This window comes from Cebus imitator, unplaced genomic scaffold (genome assembly GCF_001604975.1).
Source record: "Cebus imitator isolate Cc_AM_T3 unplaced genomic scaffold, Cebus_imitator-1.0 Scaffold39, whole genome shotgun sequence".
Classification (NCBI taxonomy): Eukaryota; Metazoa; Chordata; class Mammalia; order Primates; family Cebidae; genus Cebus; species Cebus imitator.
The window spans coordinates 225385-232416 of record NW_016107354.1 but is presented as its reverse complement, the minus strand read 5'-3'; the positions used below and the strand labels follow the sequence as shown (position 1 = coordinate 232416).

Here is a 7032-nt window from a genome sequence, read left to right as displayed (position 1 = left end):
GAGACGGGGTTTCACCATGTTGACCAGGATGGTCTCGATCTCTTGACCTTGTGATCCACCCGCCTCGGCCTCCCAAAGTGCTGGGATTACAGGCTTGAGCCACCGCGCCCGGCCTGGATTTTCCTTTTTCAAAATATGTTTATTTATTATTATTATTGAGACGAAGTTTTGCTCTTCTTACCCAGGCCGGAGTAAGTGGCCTGCTCTTCGCTCACTGTAACCTCCGCCTCCCAGGTTTAAGCAATTCTGTCTCAGCCTCCCAAGTAGCTGGAATTACAGGTGCCCGCCATTATGCCCAGCTGATTTTTGTACTTTTAGTAGAGACAGGGTTTCACCATGTTGGCCACGCTGGTCTCAAACACCTGACCTCAGGTGATCCACCTGCCTTGGCCTCCCAAAGTGCTGGGATTACAGGCGTGAGCTACCGCACCCAGCTGGAAATTATTTACATGATGAAAAATTTCAGAACTTCAGTGGAATGGACAGTTTCACGTTAATGCCATTTCAATAGTGACTTATTTCAGTCTGCATACTTTCCAAGAATGTCACTATCTCTAAGAAACAATCCCTATCATCCAGAACCACTTTGGTGCCTCCGTATTCCGGGAGAAGAACTTTATCCCCACCTTTCACGCTAACTGGTTAATCTCACCACCCCTTCCTTTAGAACGCAATCCAACAGCTACTACTGTTGCCTGCAATACTTTTCCTTGAGATTTTTCTGAAAGCGTAATGCCTCCTTTGGTTAGAGCTTCGCCAGCACTCCTTTCAACCAATACTCTGTCAAAGAGTGGAAGAAACTTTCTAAAAGCTTGTCCTGCCATAACTTCCTCCGCCGCAGACTCGGACTCTGCTCTCACGCAGCGCCACAAGGAGGGACCACCTGTTTTTTTGTTGTTTGTTTGTTTGAGATGGAGTCTCACTCTGTCGCCAGGCTGGACTGCAGTGGTGCGATGTCGGCTCATTGTAACCTCCGCCTCCCAGTTCAAGCAATTCTCTTGCCTCAGCCTCCTGAGTAGCTAGGATTACAGGTGCTTGCCACCACACCCAGCTAACTTTTGTATTTTTAGTAGAGACGAGGTTTCACCATGTTGGCCAGGGTAGTCTTGATCTCCTGACCTCACGATCTGCCCACCTCAGCCTCCCAAAGTGCTGGGATTACTGGTGTGAGCCACCACGCCTGGCTTTTATTATTTTTTTTTAAAAGACAAAGTCAGGCTGGGCGTGGTGGCTCACGCCTGTAATCCAAGCACTTTGGAGGCCAAGGCGGGCGGATCAACTAAGGTCGGGAGTTCAAGACCAGCCTGACCAACATGGTGAAACCCCGTCTTTAAAAATAAATTAAAAATTTTAAATTTTTTAAAAATTAAAATAATAAAAGACAAAGTCTCACTCTGTCAGCCAGGCTGGAGTACAGTGGCATGATCATAGCTCACTGAAGCCTCAAACTCCTGTTGCTAGAAAGGGGTCCCAATCCAGACCTCCAAAGAGAATTTTTGGACCTGATGCAAGACAGAATTCAGAGTGAGTCCATAGAGTACAGTGAAAACAAGTTGATTAAGAAAATAAAGGAAAGGCTGGACGAGGTGGCTCACACCTGTAATCCCAGCACTTTGGGAGGCAAAGGCTGGTGGATCACTTGAGGTCAGGAGTTTGAGACCAGCCCTGGCAATATGATGAAACCCTATCTCTGCTGAAAATACAAAAATTAGCCAGGTGTGGTGGCATACACCTGTAATCACAGCTACTGGGGAAGCTGAGGCACAAGAATCGCTTGAACCCAGGAGGCAGTTTGCAGTGAGCAGAGATCGTGCCACTGCGCTATGGCCTGGAGGCAGAGAGAGACTCCATCTCAAAAAAATAAATAAATTTTTTTTTTTAAAGTAAAGGAATAAGAGAATGGCTACTTCATAGGCAGAGCAGTGGTATAGGCTGCTCAACTGAGTATACTTATAGTTATTCCTTGATCATATGCTAAACGAGGAATGGATTATTCATAAGTTTTCTGGGAAAGGGGCAGGCAATTCCCAGAACTGAGAATTCCTCCTCTTTTTAGAGCATACAGGGTAACTTCCTGACATTGCCATGGCATCGGTGAACTGACAGGAAGTTAATGCATTATTATTAGCATATAACGAGCAGTAAGGACAACCAGAGGTCCCTTTCGTGGCCATCTTGGTTTTGGTGGGTTTTGGCCAGCTTCTTTACCACAAGCTGTTGGTTGTTGTTTTGTTTTGTTTTGTTTTTGAGACAGAGTTTTGCTCTTGTTGCCCAGGCTGGAGTGCAATGGCACAATCTCAGCTTACTGCAACCTCCACCTCCCGGGTTCAAGTAATTCTCCTGCCTCAGCCTCCTGAGTAGCTAGGATTACAGGCAAGCGCCACCATGCCCAGCTAATTTTGTATTTTTTTTAGTAGAGACAGAGTTTCTCCATGTTGGTCAGGCTGGTCTTGAACTCCCGGCCTCAGGTGATCCACCCGCCTTGGCCTCCCAAAATGCTGGGATTACTAGGCATGAGCCATCACGCCCCGCCTATAAACTGTTTTATCAGCAAGGTCTTTATGACCTGTATCTCCTATCGACCTCCTGTCTCACCCTGTGACTTAGAATGCCTTAATCTCCTGGGAATGCAGCCAAGCAGGTCTCAGCCTTATTTTACCCAGCCCCTATTCAAGATGGAGTCTCTCTGGTTCAAATGCTTCTGACACTCCTGCCTCAGACTTTCAAACAGCTGGGACTATAGGCACACTCCATACCTAGCTAATGTCTTAATTTTTATTTTGTAGAGACAGGGTCTTGCAATGTTGCCCAGACTAGTCTCAAACTCCTGGCCTCAAGCAATCCTCCCACTACAGCCTTGCAGAGTACTGGGATTACTGCATGAGCCACCATGCCAGGCCTTGATTTTTCTTAGCATGTGGGCTTAAGTCATTCAATGCTGATGTTAAAGGAAAATGGTGTCGTGCGTGGTAGCTCACACCTGTAATCCTAACACTTTGGGAGGCTTATCACCTGAGGTCAGGAGTTCAAGACCAGCCTGGCCAACATGGTGAAACCCCGTGTGTACTAAAAATTTACAAAATTTAGCCAGGTGCAGTGGCTCATGCCTGTAATCCCAGCACTTTGGGAGGCCGAGGTGGGTGGATCACTTGAGGTCAGGGGTTCCAGAGCAGCCTGGACAACATGGCGAAACCCCATCCCTACTAAAACTACAAAAATCAGCTGGGCACAGTAGTGAGTACCTGTAATTCCAGCTACTCAGGAGGCTGAGACAGGAGAATTGCTTGAAACCAGGTGGCGGAGGTTGTAATGAGCTGAGATGGTGCCACTGCACTCCAGACTGGGTGACAGAGTGAGACTACGTCCCAAAAATAATAATTTTTTAAAAAAGGAAAATGGGAGGCGACTGTAGAAGGTAGAGGATTTGGGGTGATAGTTCATTTCAATTGTAATAAGGAACACAAGATGCTAAGAGTAATGGGATGCAGCGGCCATCTGCTATTTTTGCCTGTTCAGCATCCACTCACCCTTTGTGTGATGACACCCCAAGCTTCCTTTGAACCAACCCTTCCTTCAGCGGAGGCTGACCCCACCCCTCGTTCTATGTGGTGGTCACATGTCCCAGGTCTAGCCAATCGGCACATTTCATCTCCGAGCCGCAGCTGTAGGTTTCTAGCGGAAGCTAGGCTGCTCCCTGCCTTCTACACCTGTCAGGGGAGAAAGTGTTCTCTTTCCACTGGAGTTGCTAAGCATGAGGGATGTAAGCCTGGACCTGCTGGTGGCTGCCTTTGCCACCGCCTGGGGAGACTCTGGCCAGGCATGAAGCCCGCACAGAGTAAATGAAGCAGGGCCAGGAGATGAGGAGAGATGAATTCTAACTGTATCTATCATATGAGTACTAGGATCTGTGTCTGAAATTAGATCCACATGGCTTTCTCTTTCTCTTTTCCTTTTGTTGTTTTTCAAGACAAGAGTCTCACTCTGTCACCCAGGCTGGAGTGCAGTGGCTCGATCCCAGCTCACTGCAACCTCTGCCTCCGGGGTTCAAGCGATTTTACTGCCCCAGCCTCCCAAGTAGCTGGGATGACAGGCATGTGCCACCATGCCCGGCTAATTATTTTATTTTTAGTAGAGACGGGGTTTCACTATGTTGGCCAGGCTGGTCTTGAACTTCTGATCTCAAGTGATCTGCCCTCCTTTGCCTCCCAAAGTGCTGGGATTACAGGCATGAACCACTGTACCCAGCCCAAGTGGCTTTTTCGGTTACATGAGCCAATGTATTCTTATAAGTCCATGCAAGTTTCGTGTCTGTTATTTGCAAATAAAGGAGTTCTGATTGGTTTCCAGTGAAACCTCATCTGTAAGACTCCTCAGCCAGCAGTATCCATGGGGCTTGCCCTATAACAGCTTCTGTGCAACCCAGTAGCCTTGAACACTGGAAGCCACTGAGCCCTTCTGTGACTAGACGCACCCCTCTGAGGCTGAGATTACTAGTGTATTCATTAGAACCGGTTTGGTCTCAGTGACTGAAAACCCAACCCAAACTGGTTCATCTGGAAAGGAAAAGTCAGCTTGGCACAGTGGCTCATGCCTGTAGTTCCAGCACTTTGGGAGGCTGAGGCGGGCGAATCACTTGAGCCCAGGAGTTCGAGACCAACTCGGGCAACATGGCGAAACCCCGTCTCTACAAAGAATTTTAAAAATTAGCAGGCCCTATGGTGCTCCCCTGTAGTCCCAAATGGAGGCCTTGGGCCTTCCAAATGGGCAAAGTTGTTATCTGATTGGCTGAGATCTTTGTCATCTGCTCCACCCCTGAGCTGGAGTCCCACCCAGAATAATTGACTGAAAAGTGGTGTGCTCCTGTGGTAAGGTGTACATTATTTGACCTTAACTCTTCACCCTTCCCCCTACCCATGCCCTTGGACATGCAGCTTTGCAGTGCCTTCTCCTCACGGGCAGGATGACCTGCCCTGCTTCTCTTTTCTTGTTTGAGACAGAGTCTTGCTCTGTTGCCCAGGCTGGAGTGCAATGGTGCAATCTCAGCTCACTGCAACCTCCACCTCCTGGGTTCAAGCGATTCTCCTGCCTCAGCCTCTCAAGTAGCTGGGATTACACCACCCCCAGCTAATTTTTATATTTTTAGTAGAGACAGGGTTTCACCATGTTGGCCAGGCTGGTCTTGAACTCCTGACCTCAGGTCATTCGCCCGCCTCGCCTCCCAAAGTGCTGGGATTACAGGCGTGAGCCACCATGCCCTGCCCTGCCTCTTGAATCTAGAATCAAACATGGGGCTTGTGCATTGGTGGTGTCAGTCTCTCACCTGCTATGTCATTGTGAGACCAAATCCAGGTGAGCCCAATGCAGTATGTCCGCTCTATGGAGCAGAGCTGAGTTAATCCTGTGTGTTAGGATGTTCTTGCATTGCCGTAAAGAAATACCTGGGCTGGGTACACTGGCTCACGCCTGTAATCCCAGCACTTTGGGTGGCCGAGGTGTGAGGATTGCTTGAGGCCAGGAGTTCAAGACTAGCCTGGGCAACATAACCAGGCTTCATCTCTATTAAAAATAATAATAATTGGCCGGGCACAGTGGCTCACTCCTGTAATCCCAGCACTTTGGGTGGCCGAGGTGTGAGGATTGCTTGAGGCCAGGAGTTCAAGACTAGCCTGGGCAACATAACCAGGCTTCATCTCTATTAAAAATAATAATAATTGGCCGGGCACAGTGGCTCACTCCTGTAATCCCAGCACTTTGAGAGGCCGAGGCAGGCAAATCATGAGGTCAAGAGATCAAGACCAGCCTGGCCAACATGGTGAAACCCTGTCTCTACTAAAAATACAAAAATTAGCTGGGCACGGTGACACGCACCTGTAGTCCCAGCTACTCGGGAGGCCGAGGCAGGAGAATCGTTTGAACCTGGGAGGCGGAGGTTGCAGTGAGCCAAGATCACACCACTGCACTCCAGCCTGGCAACAGAGCGAGACTCCGTTTCACAAAATAATAATAATTATTATTTAAAAACAGAATGGCCCTACCCTTCACTGGCAGGGGTCAGGGGGCCTCCTGTCGTCTCCAAATCATAGGACTGTTCCCCACCAGCCATAGCTGATCATTTTAGGAGTGGTTCCAAGAGGTCCCAAGCTGGACCAATTACAGCCTCTCCTAGAGGGTTACAATTGAGATGAGAACCAATCAATATCTGCTATAATTAAAAATATGAGAACTTCAGAGTTGTGGGCAGCTGTGTTTAGTTGAAAGCCTAGAGAAGCAGAGAGAGTCCATGTGTTTGTTACTTACGGTAATGCTGGCTGCTGGAACAAATAAAGCCCCAAATCTCTGCGGCTTAACATCACAGAAGTTCATTGCCTACTCAGATAACAGTCTAAGGCAGGTCTGCTACACGGCCATTCAGGGACCGCTGCCTCATAGTTCTGCTCTCTCTTGGGGCCTTGGCTGGTAAATAGCAAACAATGCAGAGAGGAGAAGACAGATCCCTGATTTTAACCATCTCAGCCCCAGACAGGGAGCTGTGTCATTTCCACCCACATTTCATTAGCAAGAACCAGTCACACAACCACACCTAACAGCAAGGAAGCCTGGGACATGTGCGCTCAGGAAGGGAAGGAATCAGTTTCTTAGCAGAGGAGAAAGGGAAGAGAAGAGAAGGAAAGGAGGAAAAGAGACAGAGGGAGGGAAAGAAAGAGACAGAGAACTGAGGACACAGAAGAAAGAGAGGCCAGGCACAGCGGCTCACATCAGTAATTCTAGGGCCTTGGGAGCGGGAGCCAAGGCAGGTGAATCACTTGAGACCAAGAGTTCAAGACCAGCCCAGGCAACATAGTGGAACCCTATCTCTACAACAATATTGTTATTATTAAATAAAAGAAAGGGAAGAGACAGCCATGAAGATAACTAGCTGAGGCCAGGCACAGTGGCTCAGGCCTATAATCCCAGTACTTTGGGAGGCTGAGGTGGGCAGATCGCTTGAGGTCAGCAGTTCCAGATCAGACTGGCCTACATAGTGAAACCTTA

The 7032-nt window shown here is 48.4% G+C and overlaps 1 pseudogene; it reads right to left on the bottom strand.

Annotated features, from left to right (window-relative positions):
• Positions 1 to 520: 520 nt before the first annotated feature.
• LOC108302181 lies at positions 521 to 824 on the bottom strand (annotated as a pseudogene).
• Positions 825 to 7032: the final 6208 nt, after the last annotated feature.